The sequence below is a fragment of the Furipterus horrens genome, unplaced genomic scaffold (assembly GCF_987537825.1).
Source record: "Furipterus horrens unplaced genomic scaffold, mFurHor1.1.pri manual_scaffold_11, whole genome shotgun sequence".
NCBI classification, from domain to species: domain Eukaryota; kingdom Metazoa; phylum Chordata; class Mammalia; order Chiroptera; family Furipteridae; genus Furipterus; species Furipterus horrens.
Window position 1 is genome coordinate 89,493,939 of NW_028327181.1, and position 19,461 is coordinate 89,513,399.

The following is a 19,461-nucleotide window of genomic DNA, read 5'->3' on the forward strand; positions in this document are numbered from 1 at the left end:
AGGAAAATAAAGTCTATTTTATTTTCCGATTTTACATGTTTGTCATTCTTAAAAATAATAAAACAAAAACATCCCTGACCACCTATATCCAGCTAAACCTACCAAATAGGCAGGGCTTAGTGGAAATATCAATGTGAATCCTTCTTGATTTTCACAGCAAAATTCATTTAATGGTCTTAAAAGGAGCTTAAATGTAGCCCAAGAGCCTTGTCCACAGATGCTGAAACATTCCAATAAAGAGTAGAAAATTAAACCAACTGTCAACCCATTTCCAAAAATTCCCATGTAGCCTAGCTGGTATCCCTTTCATGTCCTAGGTGACACCACAGAGGCTGAGAATTCCTCTGGGTACCGACAACAGAGGAAGGAGGAGGAAAGGGCTTAAGACAACTTTGATTGCAAGAACAATTCTACATAGACATGCTCCAGTAAGAGGATTGTAAGGTGTCATTGACTCCAAGGAAATAGAGTGATCAGGCTTCAGGAAGAGTGGGAACCAGCAGCAGTTGAGCTGGGGGAGTGAGGTGGTAGGAAATGGGCTGGCAGAGCTGTGTGCAGGGAAACTTGCACCTAGAAGGAAGTGGGCATGTGGCCGATTAGTCTCTTTAATACAGAAAGACAAAAAGGGAAATAAATAGGAATAGAAGGTAGAAAAAGAAGTAAAAAAAAGATGAACCAAAGAAAAAAGGAAGATATGCATAAGCTCAGAAGTCATAAAATGTCATCAATAAATGCTTCAGCCAGCAGTCAGCAGCTCACTGGTGGTAAAGATTGACTATCCCTATTGCAGAAGCAGCCTGTATAATACTGCGAGATTGTGAATACAAAGCCCTCTACTTTACCCAAATTGGTCATTCTAATTTACATTCTGGTTTTGTGTACCATTTTTTTTTTTTTTTTTTTTTAGAATTTCTTGATTTTTAGAGAAAGAAGACAAGGGGCAGGAGGGAGAAAGAGAGGGAGAGAAACATCAATGTGTGAGAGATACATCGATCAGTTGCCTCTCACATGCCCCCAAGTGGGGACCTGGCCTGCAACTCAGGCATGTGCCCTGACTGGGGATTGAACCAGTGACCCTTGGATTCACAGACTGGTGCTCAATCCACTGAGCCACACCAGCCAGAGCAGTTATGGACTATTTTTAAAGAGATAAAGTTGTATTAATAGATGTATATGATCTCAATGAAGTCCTTTTTTTTATACTTAAGTTTTAAAGTTTTAATAACTTGGATTAAATGTATGATAAAAAAGACTGGTCTTCCAGTCAAAGTGGCAGAGTAGGTAAAGGTTATGCTTGCCTCCTCCCACAACCACATTAAAATTTCAATTAAATTATAATTAACCATCCTGAAGAATCAAAAGATAGCGTAAGACAAGTGAAAATGAAAATACAACAACCCAATCTAAGGGACACAGCCAAAGCAGTTCTAAGAGGGATATTTATAGCAATACAGGCCTACTTCAAGAAACAAGAAAAAGTTCAAATAAACAGTCTAAATTTTCACTAAAAGGACCCAGAAAAACAACGAACAAAGCTCAAAGTGAGTAGAAAGGAAATAAAAAATTTCAGAGGAGAAATAAACAAAACAGAGTCTGTAAAAACAATAGAAAACATTAAAACCAATCTTTTCTTTGAAGAAATAAACAAAATTGATAAATCTTTAGCCAGACTTATCAAGAAAAAAAAAGAGAGGGCCCAAGTAAGTAAAATCAGAAATGAAAGAGGAGAAATGACAATCCACACCACAGAAATACAAAAGATCATAAGAAAATACTATGAGCAAGTATATGCCAACAATTTGGACAACCTGAAAGAAATGAATAAATTACTAGAAATATGCAATCTTCCCAGACTGAATCAGGAAAATAAATAAATTAAATCTGAACAGATTGATAACTGCTAACAAAATTGAGTTAGTAATTAAAAAACTCCCAATGAATAAAAATCCTGGACCAGATGGCCTCACAGGTAAATTTTGCCAAACATAAAAGGAAGAATTAATACCCAGTTTTCTCAAACTATTCCAAAAAATTGAAGAGGAGGATCTCAAACTCATTTTACAAAGCCAGTATTATCATATTACCAAAACCAGATAAACACATTACAAAAATAAACTATAGCCCAATATTTCTAATGAACATAGATGCAAAAATCTTCAACAAAATATTAGCAAACTGACTTCAGCAAATCATTAAAGAAATTATACACCATGATCAAGTGGGGTTAATTCCCAGGATGCAAGTTTGATTTAATATCTGCAAAGCAATTAATGTGATACACCACATTTTAAAAAAAGAATTAAAATGATATGATCATATCAGTAGATGCAAAAAGGACATTTGACAAAATCCAACATCCATTTATGATAAAAAAGAAACTCTCAGCAAAGTAGGGATAGAGGGGACATGCCTTAACAAGATAAAGACCATATATGACAAACCTACCACTGACATCGTGCTCAGTGGTGAAAACCTGAAAGCTTTTTAAAAGCAGGAACAAGACAAGGATGTCCACTGTCACAACTTTCATTCAACATAGTATTGGAAGCACTAGCCACAGCAATCAAACAAGAAAAAGAAATAAAGGTATCCAAATTACAAAAGAGGAAATAAAACTGTAATTATTTGTGGTTGACATAATATATAGAGAGAACCCTAAAGATTCTACCAAAAAACTATTAGAACTAATATATAAACTCAGTAAAGCAGGTTAAAAAATTAATATTTATAAATCAGTTGCAATAACAAAGTATCATAAAGAAAAATTAATAAAACAATCCCATTTATAGTTGCATCAACAAGACTAAAATGCATAGGAATAAATTTAACCAAGAAAGTAAAAGACCTGTACTCAGAAAACTATAAGACATTGAAGAAAGAAATTGAAGAAGATACAAATAAATGGAAGAATATACCATGCTGAGGGATCAGAAGAGTTAACATCATTAAAACATCCATACCGCCCAAAGCAATTTAAAGATTCAATGTAATCCCTATCAAAATACAATGGCATTTTCCACAGAACTAGAAAAATAATCCTAAAATGTATATAAAACCACAAAAGATCACAACTAGCCACAACAATCTTGAGAAAGAACAAAATTGAAGGTATCACATTACCTGACATCATACTACACTATAAGGCTGTAGTAATCAAGAAAGCATGGTACTAGTATAAAAACAAACTCATAAGTCAATGGAACAAAATAGCCCAGAAATAAGCCCACACCTCTGTGATCAATTAATCTACGACAAAGAAGACAAGAATATACAGTGGGGCAAAAACAGTCTCTTCAATAAATGGTATTGGGAAAACTGGACAGATACTCTTATACATGGAAAAAAAAATGAAACAAGACCACTTTCTTACACCATATACAAGAATAAGCTCAAAATGGATTAAAGATTTAAATGCAAGACCCAAAACCATAAAACTCCTAGAAGAAAACATAGTCAGTAAATTCTTTTACATTGTTCTTAGTAATATCTTTTTGGATATATCTCCTTGGGCAAGGGAAACTAAAGAAAACAATAATAAAACAAATTGGACGACATCAAACCAAAATATTTTGCACAGTAAAAGAAACCATCGATAAAACAAAAGACTACCTACTGTATGGGAAAAGATATTTGCCAATGATACATCCAACAGGGGTTTACTATCCAAAATATATAAGTAAGCCGTACAACTTAACACACACAAAAACAAATAATTTGATTAAAAAATGGACCGAGGACCTTAATAGGCATTTCTCTGAACAGGACATGCAGATGGCCGATAGACATATGAAAAGATGTTCAACACCATTCATCATCAGGAAAATACAAATTAAAACCACAATGAGATATTGCTTCACACATGTCAGAGTGGCTATCACCAGTAAGTCAACAAACAACAAGTTTTGGTAAAGATATAGTGAAAAGGGAACTCTTGTGCACTGTCGGTGGGAGTGTAAATTGGTGCAGTCACTGTGGAAACAGTATAGAGTGCCCTCTAAAAATTAAAAATAGAACTACCTTATGACCCAGCAATTTCACTTCTAGGTAGTTATCCAAAGAAATCCAAAATACTAATCCTAAAAGATTTATGCAGCCCATGTTCCTTGCAGCATTATTTACAATAGCCAAGCTATGGAAACAACGCAAGTGTCCAATGACAAATGGATAAAGAAGAAGTGGGGCATATATAGAATAAAGTATTACTCAGCCAGGAAAAGAATAAGATCTTGCCTTTTGCAACATCATGAATGAAACTAGAAGGTATTATGCTAAGTGAAATAAGTCAGACAGAGAAAGGCAAATACCATATGATTTCACTTTCATGTGGAATCTAAAAAACAAATGAATTTACAAAACAGAAACAAACTCATAGTTACAGAGAACAAATTGATGGTTTCCAGAAGAGAGGAGGTTTGGGGGTGGGTAAAAAGGTGAAGGGATTAAGTACAAATGGGTAGTTATTGAAACAGTCGTGGGGCTGGTTTGGCTCAGTGGATTGAGCGTCGGCCTGCGAGCTAAGTGTCGCTGGTTCGATCTTCCAGTCAGGGCACATCAGAGAAGGAAAACTCTGACTCCAAAAAACCTCCGCTGCCTTGCGGCATACCTCTTCAGAGGAAAGGCTAAGGGAGTAAACCCCGACAGAAAATCCGGAGCCGGAGTCCCTAAGGCGGTTTGACGCTGTAGTCAACACCGGCAACTCCTGCGGCGCACCTGAAGCCAAGCTGTATTGACTCCGTCTTTCCCTTGGACCCTTCAGCTGCGAAGAGAGGGGGGGTCTGCTGCATGGGCAACAGCAGACCCTCCATATCACCCTGCCCAGGCTCTGTAGCTTCAGCTTCACTGGAGAGGACACTCCAGCGTCATCGCAAGATGTCGATTCAACACGGGAGGAGACAGATACCGTGTTACTCCCGAGTCGGACTGCACAGCCATTCTCGGCGGTGCAGATAGACTCTTAAGAAGCTACACCATCGTCTCTCGAGACGGACGGCTGCCGACGTGGGGATGTAAAATACAGCATAGGGAATATGTTCAATAATATTGTAATAACTATGTATGGTGTCAGGTGGATACTAGAGTTATTGGGGGAATCACTTGGTAAGTTATATGTCTAACCACTATGCTGTACACCTGAAACCAATATAATATTGAATGTCAACTGTAATTGAAAAGAAAATAGGAAAATGTATGTAAAAATGATTCATAATTGTATTTGGGGCACTCTGACGTTTCTTGCTCCAGCTGTGGACTCCAGTTAGCTCCACTAGGTTTAACTCCATGTACATAGTGGCCATTCTTTGTTCCAAGATTTGTTACCTAAACTTTAACAAATCAGTGTTTAAATTTCACTTTAATTTTTATCAGAATTTTTTTCTGTATACATGTGAAATTAAAGCTTCTATGGACATAGAGTTGAATAAGACATAGCTCTGTCTTTATGGATCTTGTAATTTGATAGGAGAGGAAGTGAGTGGGTAGAGAATGACACACTATTAGACATACAGACACAATCAGGCATATACACTCGTTACTATAAAACAGCAATGAGTATTATCTGCTTCAATGCTGGCTCTTTCAACCTCTCCCAGCTCACTGACTGCAGCCTTAGACCCATAAGGGTTCTCTATGCTTTGATCCAGCAGGAATGGGTTGGGGAGGAAGGAGAGGGTGAGGAAACCAGAGGGAAAAATAACTGATGGGCTTGCCAACCCTCATTCCCTTTCTTGCCTTCCTGTCCACACCTGTCCAGGTGAGGAATCACACCGGTACTGCTGGGTTCACATATCTCCATCAGCCCTGACCATAAAGAGAGGCTGAGCACCAAGGACAAGTTTGGTCTGGTGACTGTGAAGGTTCTCTGTGGTTGCCCTTACCGAAGGGTGTATCATCCTGGAAACCCTGTCCCTGGAGGTCTGGGTACAGTAGCTCTTGCCTTCATTCCCTATGCCCTGATTCCAATGGCGGTAGTAATGAAAGGCCCAGGGCTTTCCAGTCTGCCTGTTGCCAGCATCAATGCTTGCCTGTTGCAAGGGTCCTCACGAGGTACCTCTGGCCTACAGCCCAAAGGCCATGGTAGTAATAAACTCACTGCTTTGGAAGGGCAGCCTTTTGCACAGACCCCGGCCAAAAGCATCTGATTCTTATCAGACGCTAAAGGACAGGTTTTACTGGGATTCCTGTGCCCAAACTTGAAAAGCAAGTTCATTTGCTCATTTACTCCACACACTTGGGATGCCATCCTATTACTGAGAAAAGACAAGTGTTCCACGTTTATTATGCCTCTAGACAGCATCATGAGTGACGCGGACCAACTGTATCAATTTGCCCAAGAGTGAGGGGTTCCCTAAGACTTGAGACATTTCAGACCTAAAACCAGGCAAGTCCCAAGCAATTTGGGACTAGATAATCACCTCAATTAGAACTGATTCCCAATTTCTTACATTCACTCCCCATCATCCGTGGGACTTGGAGCTCAGCCAAATCCATGGAGGACAAAGGAAGGGCTGGGTCTGGAACAACCTCAGGCCACAGCTGTCCTTTGCTTATTCAGAACCCTTGCTGTGTTCAGAACCCTTGTTTGCTTATGGGGTAGTCTTTGTCCCCCTAGACTTGGATGGGGAAAAAGAAGGGGAAACAGGTTTTCGTCATCACTGCCTACCTGGACTGTATTATAAGTCTTGTCTAGTTGGGATGTTGACAGTTATTTGTAGATGGAGAAATATATGACTGAACTGGGTACAGAACTGGGTCAGAGACCTGGAACACCCATCCCTTCCTTCCCTTCATCATTCACTCCTTCCTGCAAAGTAATAAGGGAACCTTTACTCACTGAGGACAAAGAGAGACCAAAGGACGCTTAACCTAGCTGGTGCTTTGGCCCCAAATCCTGTTGTCAAAGTCCAGTGAACTGGCCTGGATCACTGAAAGCACAAATCCAAACCTCAGGTCAAACCATGTCAATGTGAGGAAAAGCCAAGTCAGGAAAGTCACCAGTGAGCAGAGCCAGACAACAAGAAAGGGGTCCACAAGCAACAAAGTATCTGCCCCATGGCCAAAACCAGGAGGATCTCCTAGCCAGGGCATCGGGAATACCAACTGGGCCTGAGAGCACACACCGCCCCCACAACCTCCTCCTCCTCCTCCTGCACCCCCTCTATTCACCAGCATTCCACAAGAGGCAGTGGCTGGATCACTAGGCCATGCTTTATTTTTCTGGATCTTACAGGCACAGTATCCAATGTGCTCTGGGACCTTAACTATTGTAAAAGCTCTATCTCTATGTCTGTGGCCCAATAACTTGGCCTAATTTGACCAGTTCATTGAGCTTGCATCCTTCTGGGAGAGGTGACTTTCCCCTGCGTTGGAAGCCACCACTGTGTAAGTCTCATAGGACTGGTGGTCAAGAGACCCAAGCTTTAGTATTTTAAAAGATGTCTGTAATTGACTTGAGACAAAACATTTCTATTTCCTCACCTGTAAAATTGATTGGACAAACTCTTTGGGACAAAGATTCCTTCCAGCTTTATGGTTCATTCTCTCTCTCATTCTCTCTCTCTCTCTCTCTCTCCCCCACCTCCTCCCCTTCCCTCTCCCCATCTCTCTATCTCTCTCTCTCACACACATACACATACACACATGCACACACACTGATGCTTTATTTCTGTATATTAACTGAATGTCAGGGTGAGCCATATTAGAGCCTGAGGCAAAAGGAAAAAATCAGTAATACTGGTCCTCTAAAGTATTTATTATTTTGCTTATTGTGAATTTTTTTGCATTAATTTAGATTTTACAAAAATAGTGCATTAAAATAGTAATCTTGCTTACTAAATTTTGGGTGTCCCCTAATGTGGGTGCTGAGGGCAGGTGCCTCACTTGCCTCCTGGTTCCAGCCCCTCCAGGGTGCGGGAAGAAGGCACTGCCACAGACAGGGGGAAAGAAGGGACTAAGTGCCACCCACTTTACAAAGTTACCTAGCACCGGCCATAACGGTCCTTTTACTGTCAGTCACCCGCCTATAATTTCTAGTTTCTGTTGTGTTTATTTTGTTTCCCCAGACTAAAAATTCTCAGAGCATGGGACACTGATGTCTATTTTGTTTTGCTTTTTAAACCCTGCCCTCCAGACAACAAATGCCCAGCACAGAGTTAAGCACTGAATTATTAGAACAAAATGTCAGGACACACACTGGATCCTAGATATCATATCTACTCTTCTCTTGATCTTTCAGAAGATAACAAATTTTTTTTAATGATTAGTTAAGTTCAGACAATAAAAACGCAAGGAGCTAGAAAACCCAAAAAGTAAAACAGTTGTCTTAACACAATGTCACCAGGTAATGGAAAAGAAATGTGGGTTCCATTCACTGTTTTCTCCTGTCAGAGCCAAGAGGAGCATGAGGTAAGAGACAGACAAGCAAGCCTCATGGGACCAGGAGGGCTCCAGAGTGTCCTCATTCCCAGGAGGGTCATCATTCCTGGACCAAGCAAACCAAAGGCTGCTGGGTACCCCCTGGCTGATGCAGGAGCTGCAAGAGAACATCTTCAAACCACGCTAACCTGGCTCAGGATGGAGAGCAAAGGACGTCGTATTGAAATGTTATCTGTGAAAACTCTCCATTAGAGCACATGTCGAAGAAATTTTACTTCTTTCAAATAGACGCATTAATAAAGACTAATAGCTATAAACATAGATTCAAGCTGAAGTCCTGGCAAGCCTTTAACAAGCAAATAAGCCATCAGTGAGGGAAGGCACTGGACTGCCGTCTCTTCTTATTGAGCCACTCACTGGTTGTGTGCCCTGGAGCAAGCCGCTCTGTTTCGTCTTCTTCATCTGCAAAAGAGGGTGTCGGACTGGATGGGTTGCTAAGCTCCCTTCTAGCTCTGACATTATATAGGAGGGGTGCCGTTAAAGGGCTGGGGCAAAGTTTGTTCATCTAACCCTCTTGCTGTCTTTCTGCCCTGTTGGCCTTTTTTCATAGAGTGTCAAATTCTTCACTGTATTCTTAAAACATGAAGACTGCAAAGCTTTACTGTATATTTGGGAAGAATGAAGGTTTACCTTTCAGAACAGAGGAATAGAGCTTGCTTAGGAGTCTAACCAAAGCAAGTCCCACCCCCACAAAAATGAAATGGAATCGTGAAAGATCATGAAAATCTGGGACTCTGTGCAAGCAAAGAACAAGAACTGCGCTGATATTTTTAAAAGGATTTTCAATGCATTTGCAACACCTTCATGCTTCCCTTATGGGTTTCTCCATCTTTTCAGCTCTACAATGAGCTATTTAAAGACTCTGTTTTCCTTCTATACGGTAATACCTGTTCAGATAGGCAATTTAATTGTCATCATACTTTTTCTTAGTCGTACAAGAACTTTTGTTATGGTGAAATAATTTTAGGCACACCAAGCACAAATCCATTAAATACTTTCCTTATTTCACTAGCGAACTATTGTGGGTAGTAGAAATTAATGTAATTCCACCCATGATACTCATATATCTCTCAAATTTTTATAATTGAGAAATGAAGGTTGCCAATAACTAAAGTCAAATGAGAATCTCCTCTTACAACATTAATTCCATTGTTTCATTTATGCCAAGATGTATCCAAAGAAAAATCTATACAAATTGTTCACAAAATTAAAATGGCTCAACATATCCAGTTTCAGCATAGATGTTGCAAATGCTTTTACAAGCTATATAAGTTTAGGCATTGGAAGGCCCCTGTGCTAATGGATTGGAAGAGAACCTTCTAAGCATCGTGGTGAAGCTCATCTTAATAGGCAGATTAGATGTTAGCACCCTTGCTTAGAGCACAGCCCTGACAGCACCAAGGTCCTGGGTGGAGTGAGCACCATACAGCTCACTCAATACTGCTCAGTCCATAGCTCAGGCTGTCACCCTAATACCTCTCGGCTCTTTCACATACCCCAGGGAAGGTCACCAATGAGAAAGGCAGAGGATGTGGACGGAGTCAGGCAGACCTTTCCCCACTGCGTGGGAAGGAACTTCAAGCCCAGGCTCTGCGCCAAGGGACATGTGTGTGTGACATAACAATGACAGGTGAGACCCACTCACTCGGATTGGAAGTTGGGTTGAAAAGGAAAACAAATCATCTCCATCACACCGATAACAATAATCCCCTCGGTGAATGGGGAGTGGGGGATGCCGAAAGGGAGGGATGTGCCTGTAGAGACGAAGGGCAAAAGCCAGAGTTCTCTTTAGGGAGATAGGGCAAGTGTCACAAGACAAGAAAGGTCCAAGTCCTGTCCCTAAAGATAAATATTTCCAGAACTATCAAGGTCCTTGACAAATGTGAAATTGGGAGTGACTTGTAAGTGCTTCCTTATTTACAATCGGTCCCTTCCAGAGCCAACTCTGATTTACTGAAATTAATGTCAGTGCCAGAGGTAGAAGCAGCGGCGTGCTGATTTCTCTTGAGTCAGATTTAATTCTAGTTTCTACCTTGAAATGTGTGCTGACCGCTCCAAGGGTCTAGGAGCCTGGTGTTTTAACTCTGCTTCTGTTTCCCTCCGTCTCTTCTTCTGGATTCCTTTCACATACCTCTCCTTTCTTTCTAAACCTCAAATGGTAAATTGATGAAAGGACATAGTCAATGATAATGAAAAGAAGACAGTCTGAAGGGAGACAGACAAAACCCCCCAAATTCATACTGTGGCCCTGAAGTCATTACTAAGGAAGCCTTAGGGAGTTCACACTGATGCTGAGTTTAGGGTTTAACAACATCACCAGGAAGATCATTAATGACTTTAAAGAAAAAAAATAAATGAAGAAAAGGGAATGACAAGGCAGTTGTCTTCTTTTTTATTCAGTCTATAAAAATAATTACTTCATTGTATTTCCCTACACACACGCGCACATATGCACACACACAACCTGATATCGTTATTTTTTTATATTACATGGCATTGAGCCATGAAAGACTGCAGAGAATTATAAGTGAAGTCTGCCTTAAAAAAGAAAATCTCTCCTCAAGTGACAGTAAATGGATAAAAGCTATTTTTAGATGAAATATATCTAACTAATGTCCAGATGTGATTCTGCCACATGGAGAGAAAAGCAAGTCTATCTAAAGCCCTGAGCTGTACTAGAAAACATTTCTTTAAAATTTCTGGTAATAATGATTTATAATGGAAAGACTTAGACATGTACTGACCATCAGCCTCTTCAGCAGTTCCCTGGGGAACAACATCTGCACACATGGCTTCAACATGTGGATGATCCCAAGGTTTACATTCCTGATGTAATTGTTACTAACCCTCTGGGCTTGCAACTAGTCATCTTTCCACATGAGTGTAAAGGAATGAGGGAGAGGAACATGCATGTCAGGATTTCTGTGCTAAGCCAGTGGGATTCTCTAATGGCTGTCACCTTGAGAGGTCATCTGCTTGTTCCAACGCTTGTGCTCTGCTCCAGACCTTCTTGGAAGTGATCCTACTCAGACATTCAACAAATATTTATTATGCACCTACCATGTTCCAGGCTGGGCATAAAGCGAAAAGCAGAAAAAAACATAGCCCCAGCCCTGCTGCTAGTGGAATTTCTTTTGGAGCCCAGATTACAAATGACAAAAGAAAATCAATCTTATTGCTTTAGCAACGCAAACAGTGGTGTTGTGTTGGAACACAGTCTCCATTATTGTGCATGACCCTGAATAATGTCTGGCCATTTGGAAAAAAAAAAGTCAATTCCCAAAATATAGTCACTGAAGATGTTAAAAAAATAATGTAATACAGGCTCTAAGAGAACAGTTACTCATAACTTTTTGGGCAATGGTGTCACTGGAATAGAGGCATGGCCTCACCAAGTGACCCCTTCTAGAGTTTATGATTCCGCTGTGGCGTGAGGACATCCTGCTCAGGGAAGCGAGGCGGCAGGGCGAAGCAGGGGGGAGAGGGAAATGGCAGGAAAGTAGGTGGGACAAGTCCAATCCAAGTCCAGGCAGGTGCTAAACTCCCTGGGCAGAGGAGGGCATGGAGCCCTTATTGGAAAGAGGCACCAAATGAGGGCAGCAGGGCAGCAGCAAGAGAGTTGAGCCCAGATCATTGGAAAGCCTTAGCCAAGTGTGTGAGAAAAATCCATCCAAAAACGGGATGGGGAAGGACAGCAACTAGGGATGCAATGTGGGCACCAGAGCCCAGGAGACTGGTAATATCCAGGTTACCCAGAGCAGCTTGGCTGTTAGGAGCTGGACAGCTGATCTGGACTCTCCTAGGGCAGGGGAAGGGAGTGGCCAGGTATTGAGGCTTCGTAGTGCCATAGAAGTGTCTGACATTTCTACTCCTGCTTGGAGCAGCCATGCCTATTTTAAAACCTTCAAGACTGTCTGATTGGCTGCTCCTTGGTCCCAAGAAGGTGATGATGTATCCTAAGGACAACTATGTACTGTAAGTTCTCACTGAACATCATTGATATTGGTGCTTGGAAATGGAAACTCTAAGCAAAACAATGTATAAGAAAACCAATGTAACCATAGGCAAACAGATCTAAACAAGAATTAAGTTCTTACATATATTTCTGGCAAAAAAAAAAAAAAAAAATCACCAAACTACCAACCAAAGACCTAAAAGCACTTCTAATATTAACTATTGAAATAACTGTGAGCTATACTTGTACATATATTTAAGAAAGGTTAATAAAAAAACAAATGAGATAATGATTTTTCAGCCAACTTATTCCAGGACAGGACACCCTTCCACTGTGGGCTGCACTCACAACCCCCCCCCCCGCCCCCCCACTCAGACTGAACGATTCAGGCAAGCCCATTTAACCTAATGTGGACATCTGAGGTGTGGAAGGAAACAGGAGTGGCGGGAGGAAACCCGCACGGGCATGGGGAGAATGTGCCAACTCCACACAGATGGTGGCCCCTGCTAGAAATTGATTTCTTCCCCCTCATCAGTGTTATAACAAAATGATGTTATTGGAGGGCCCGCTGTACTCATAGACAGTCCTAGGGGTTAAGATGTTATGGGGACAAATGACTTTATTTCCTAATGATTTCTTACGTATCAGTAGCTGCCACAGGCTGGGAGAAAAATATTAACAAAACACGTATCTGATAAAGGACTGGTATCCAAAACATACAAAGAACCCATAAAGCTCAACAATAATAAACAACCTGTCCCTGGCTGGTTTGGCTCAGTGGATTGAGCGTCGGCCTGCGAGCTAATTGTCGCTGGTTCAATCTTCCAGTCAGGGGACATCAGAGAAGGAAAACTCTGACCCCAAAAAACCTCCGCTGCCTTGCGGCATACCTCTTCAGGGGAAAGGCTAAGGGAGTAAACCCCGACAGAAAATCCGGAGCCGGAGTCCCTAAGGCGGTTTGACGCTGTAGTCAACACCGGCAACTCCTGCGGCGCACCTGAAGCCAAGCTGTATTGACTCCGTCTTTCCCTTGGACCCTTCAGCTGCGAAGAGAGGGGGGGTCTGCTGCATGGGCAACTGCAGACCCTCCATATCACCCTGCCCAGGCTCTGTAGCTTCAGCTTCACTGGAGAGGACACTCCAGCGTCATCGCAAGATGTCGATTCAACATGGGAGGAGACAGATACCGTGTCACTCCCGAGTCGGACTGCACAGCCATTCTCGGCGGTGCAGATAGACTCTTAAGAAGCTACACCATCGTCTCTCGAGACGGACGGCTGCCGACGACGAATAAACAACCCAATTTAAAAATGGTCAAAAGATTTCAACAGACACTTCACTAAAAAAGATACACAGCAAATAAACATATAGAAAGATGCTCAACATCACTGTCATTGGGAAATTATGCATTAAAACAAAAATGAGATATCCCTATATATACCTACTAGAATGATTAAAATTAAAAAAAAAAAAAAAAGACCTGAGAATATTAAATGCTGGTGAGGATGTGGAACAATAGGAACTCTCATTCATTGCTGGTGGGAATGTAAAATGGTACTGCCACTTTGGAAGACAGTCTTGCAGTTTCTTACAAAGCTAAACATAATTTTACCAGAGGATTCAGCAATCACAGCCCTTGGTATTTACCCAAATGAGTTGAAAACTTATGTCTACACGAAAACCTGCACACAAATGTTTATAGCAACTTTACTCGTAATTTCCAAAAACTGGAAGCAATTAAGATGTCTTTCAAAAGGTAAATAGAAAACAAATTCATCAATGGAATATTCAGCCATGTAAAGAAATGAGCTATCAAACCATGAAAAGACACAAAGGAACATTAAGTGCATAGTGCTTAGTGAAAGAAGCCAGTCTAAAAAAGGGTGTATACCGTACAATTCCAACTATAAGGCAGTTCTATAGAGACATTAAGAAGATCAATGATTCCAGAGGTTCCGGGGAAGAGGAGAAGGGATGCGCAAGTGGAACACAAAAGTTTTCAAGGCAGTGAAACTATTCTGTATGATACTATCATGGTGGATACGTGATATGCATTTGTCAAAACCCATAGAACTATACATCACAAAAAGTGAGCCCTAATGAAAACCATGGACTTTAGTCAATCACGTATTAACATTGGCTTATCAATGATAACAAATGTGCCTCACTAATGCAAGATTTTAATATCAGGGAAAGGATCTAGGGAAACTCTCTGCCCTAATTGTGCCATCTTTGTAAACCTAAAATAGCTCCAAAAAGTTAAAAGTGTTAGTTAAGAAAAAAAAAAAAAAGTCCGCTGACAGGATTACAGACTCCTCATTACAACTAACCTTTAACGAACTACTGCTTTTGTTGAATCTGGGTTTGGGATCAAAGAATATCCACAATTATTTCAAAAGATTGTTAAAACACTCTCTTTTCCAACTACATATCCGTTTAGAGCCAGATTTTCTTCATCCACTTCAAGCAAAGCAACAAGTCACAACAGACTGAATGGAGAAGCAGATGTGAGAGTCCATCCATCTTCTATTAAGTCACACAAAAGTAAAATAATCCCGCTCTTCTAATTAAACATTTTTGTTTTCAAAAAGGTTATTTTTGCTTTTAAAATGTTATGTTAATATGTAATGGGTTTTTTTAAAAATTGTTTTTAAACAAATAAATATTTTTAAAAGGTCTCAGTTCTCCTTTCTCATACAGTAAATATTGATATAATCCACACAAAGCTCTCTGAAGTCTTCAAAATTTTAAAAGTATAAAATTTTTGTGTCCTGAGACAAAAAAGTTTGAGGACCACTGGTTATGGGGCCTGGTTAAGCTTTAATTTTTAGACTATTTTCTGGACCATTTCACAAGTGATACTCTAAGAGCAATTGCATCCAATAGTTCCACAGAAGCTGCCAATATCCAGGAAGTAGCCATCAAGGCTGCCCAGGTATGTGAAAACTATGTATGCTGAGCATATCTTTTTTCAAGCGTGAATGTGGATTTTGTTCCATTTTTATTCTCCCATTATCTTCTTTTAAAATGAAACATTTCAAAAAATATAATAAAACATGAAGGTAAATTTTTTAAAAAGTGCAAGTCAAATTTACGGTGTGGGAACACAAGGCTTGCTATTACAGCTTTTAATGGCAGATAGTTTACAATAAATATTGGGCTTAGCCTGGTAGGAAATAGTCACAGACGGAAGGTAATTACTTGTCCATCTCCAAGCATCAGAAACTCTGGAGGCCCTCCAGTTGAATAATGCAGATCTGCCAACTGCCACTCACTTGGACTAACGCTTTTGTTTTAATTAAATTGGGGGCAGGGAAAGACAGAAGATAAACCTCCGCCTTGAAAGTGCTAAAATTCCGTGGATGGATAAATCCATGAGCCATCCTTCTCAACTGTCTTTATTAGTCTTGAGTAAATCACAGAGATTCCCATAAATATAGCCACAGAGGGGAATGAAGGGTATAGGGTGTTAGAAAGGGCCTGTTGCCAGCAAATCTGAATATGACAGTGAGGTTTCTATAAACAGTTGGAGAAAAAACAGCCAGATCCCCATGCAGATAACAAGAATATAAATGGACCTTTTAATGAGCTTTGCATCATCACAGATGAAATAATAAATACACCCAAACAGATATAAAAAGAGGAACAGCAAAATTATGCAAAAATCCTGTCATTAAGATATGTGGGTAGTGTGCCTCAAAATAGAAACCAAGCAGCTTTCCAAAGACTTGAAGTTTTTAGATAAAGAAAATATAATTGCTCTAATTCTTGTTTAATCCTGTTCCCTTCGGCTCTTGTCAGAAACTGTTACCCACCTCTGGTTACTTGAGGACAGTGGAACTGTTCCCAGAAATACACCTGAAACAGATGCTCACAGATATGTATTCTAATTTTAAGTTTCTTACATTAAAAAAAAAAAAAGAACTGTGACAAAATTCAAGGTTAAGTGTAAGGAGAATAACCAAGACACAAATGGCATACATATTTTACCTTACTCTCTAATAGGCTTCACAAATAACTGACATTTATTTTTACTGTATGAATACTTTAGATTAAAGGGTAACTTAGCACCAACTCTTAATTGTTAACTTAAAATCTCCACCTGTTATTATTAACACCTCAGCTTGTTTGAAATCAAGGGCATTTATTTATTTATTTATTTTTATTGTGTTTTTTACATTGCCATTTATCCTCCTTATACCTTCTTCTACCTCCACCCACTCCCTGCCCCCTCCACCCCCACAATCACCACACTATTGTCTGTGTCCCTGAGTCCTTTATTTTTTTTTGGCTCAATCCTTCCACCCTCCTCCCAACAACCCTTCCAGAGCTGTCAGCCTGCTCTCCATCTATGAGTCTGTCTCTATTTTGCTTATTAGTTCAGTTTGTTCATTAGATTCCACATATGAGTGAAATAATACGATATTTGTCTCTCTCTGACTGGCTTATTTCACTTAGCACAATGTTCTCCAAGTCCATCCATGCTGACACAAAGGGTAACATTTTCTTTTTACAGCCAAGTAGTATCCCATTTGTGTAAATGTACCATAACTGTTTTATCCACTCACCTACTGATGAACACTTGGGCTGCTTCCAAATCTTGATGACTGTAAATAATGCTGCAACGAACACAAGGTTGCTTATATTCTTTCAAATTAGTGTTTTGGGTTTCTTTGGATATATTCCCAGAAGTGGAATTGCTGGGTCAGAAAGAAGTTCCATTTTTAATTTTTTGAGGAAACTCTATACCGCTTTCCACAGTGGCTGTACCAGTCTGCATTCCCACCAGCAGTGCAAAAGGGTTCCTCTTTCTCCACATCCTCGCCAGCACTTGTTGTTTGTTGATGTATTGATGATAGCCCTTCTGACAGGTGTGAGGTGATATCTCATTGTGGTTTTAATTTGCATTTCTCTGATGATTAGTGATGCTGAGCACCTTTTCATACGTCTATTGGCCATCTGTATGTCCTCTTTGAAGAAGTGTCTATTCAGGTTCTTTGCCCATTTTTTAATTGAATTGCTTGTTTTTTGTTTGTTTGCTGGTTGGTTTTTTTGTTTGTTTGTGTTCAGTTTTATAAATTCATTATTAAATTTGGACATTAACCCCTTATCAGATGTATTGGCAAATATGTTCACCCATTCAGTGGGTTGTCTTTTTGTTTTTGTTGATAGTTTCCTTTGCTGTGCAAAATCTTTTTAGTTTGATGTAGTCCCATTTGTTTTATTTTTTTGTTTGTTTCCTTTGCCTGAGGAGATACGAGGATCAACTACAAGAGGATGGTGTACCCAGCCCATATGAAGGGTGTTCCTCAAGTACCTAGCTTGGGTGATAGGGGAGGCTGTGCCACTGGACCCTACAGGACACCTACTACATTAGGCCACACTACCAAGACACGGAGTCAAAGCAGCCTACCTAATACACAGAAACAAACACAGGGAGGCTGCCAAAACAAGGAGACAGAGAAATATGGCCCAGATGAAAGAACAGACCACAACTCCAGAGAAAGAGCTAAATGAAATGGAGATAGGCAATCTATCAGATGCACAGTTCAAAACACTGGTTATAAGGATGCTCAAGGAACTTAGTGAGGACCTCAGCAGCATAAAAAAGATCCAGTCAGAAATGAAGGATACACTAATTGAAATAAAGAACTATTTACAGGGAAACAACAGTAGAGTGGATGAAGCTGAGAATCAAATCAATGATTTGGGACATAAGGAAGCAAAAAACAACCAATCAGAACAACAACAAGAAAAAATAATTCAAAAAAATGAGGATAGTGTAAGCAGCCTCTGGCACAACTTCAAGAGATCCAACATTTGCATCATAGGGGTGCCAGAAGGAGAAGAGAGAGAGCAAGAAATTGGAAAGCTAAGCCCTGGCTGCTGTGGCTCAGTGGATTGAGCATCGGCCTGTGAACCAAGTGTCGCTGGCCAGTCAGGGCACATAACTAGGTTGCACGTCAGGTCCCCAGTTGGGGGTGCAAGTGAGAGGCAACCACACAGTGATGTTTCTCTCCCTCTCTTTCTCCTTTCCCCTCTCTCTAAAAACAAACAAACAAACAAATTATTTAAAAATAAATAAATAAAGGTAGTGAGCTAGGATCTCCTTCTGAGAAAAAAAAAAAAAGAAATTGGAAAGCTATTTGAAAAAATAATGAAAGAAAACATCCATAATTTGGTAAAGGAAATAGACCTGCAAATCTAGGAAGCACAGACAATCCCAAACAAGATGAATGCAAAGAGGCCCACTCCAAGACACATCAGAATTAAAATGCCAAAGTATAAAGAGGAAGAGAGAATCTTCAAAGCAGCAAGAAAAAAAAATTACCTATGGGGGAGTTCCCATAAAGCCATCAGTTGATTTCTCAAAAGAAACTTTGCAGGCTAGGAGGAACTAATTGGCAAAAATATTCAAAGCCATGAAAAGCAGAAACCTACAGCCAAGATTGCTCTACCCAGCAAATCATCATTTAGAATGGAAGGGCAGATAAAGAGCTTCCCAGGTAAGAAAAAACTAAAGGCATTCATCATCACCAAACCATTAGGATATGAAATGTTAAAGGGACTTATTTAAGAAAAAGAAAATCCAAACTATGAACAATAAAAGGGAAAAAATACATATCTATCAACAATTAAATCTAAAAACAAATTAATTAAACAAAAAGGAACGGAAACAGAATCATGGATATAAAGAATGTTTTGATGGTTGCCCAGTAGGAGGGAAGTATGGGGGAAATGGGTGAAGAGGTGAGGGGATTAAGAAGTACAAATAGGTAGTTACAGAACAGCCATGGGGATGTAAAGTACAGTATAGGAAATGGAGTAGCCAAAGGACTAATACGCATGACCTATGGACATAAACAATGGTGGGAGGATTGCCTGTGGGAGTGGGGGGTGCTGGGTGGAAAGGGGCAAAGGGGGAACAAATCAGGACAACTGTAAGAGTATAATCAATAAAATATAATTTTTTAAAAAGAACCTGAAGAAAAAAAGAAATCAAGGGCTTCTGATGTTACGTGTGTACTTATCCAGGGTACTTTCTTCTTGAAATGGAGAATGTGTGTGAGAGTAAT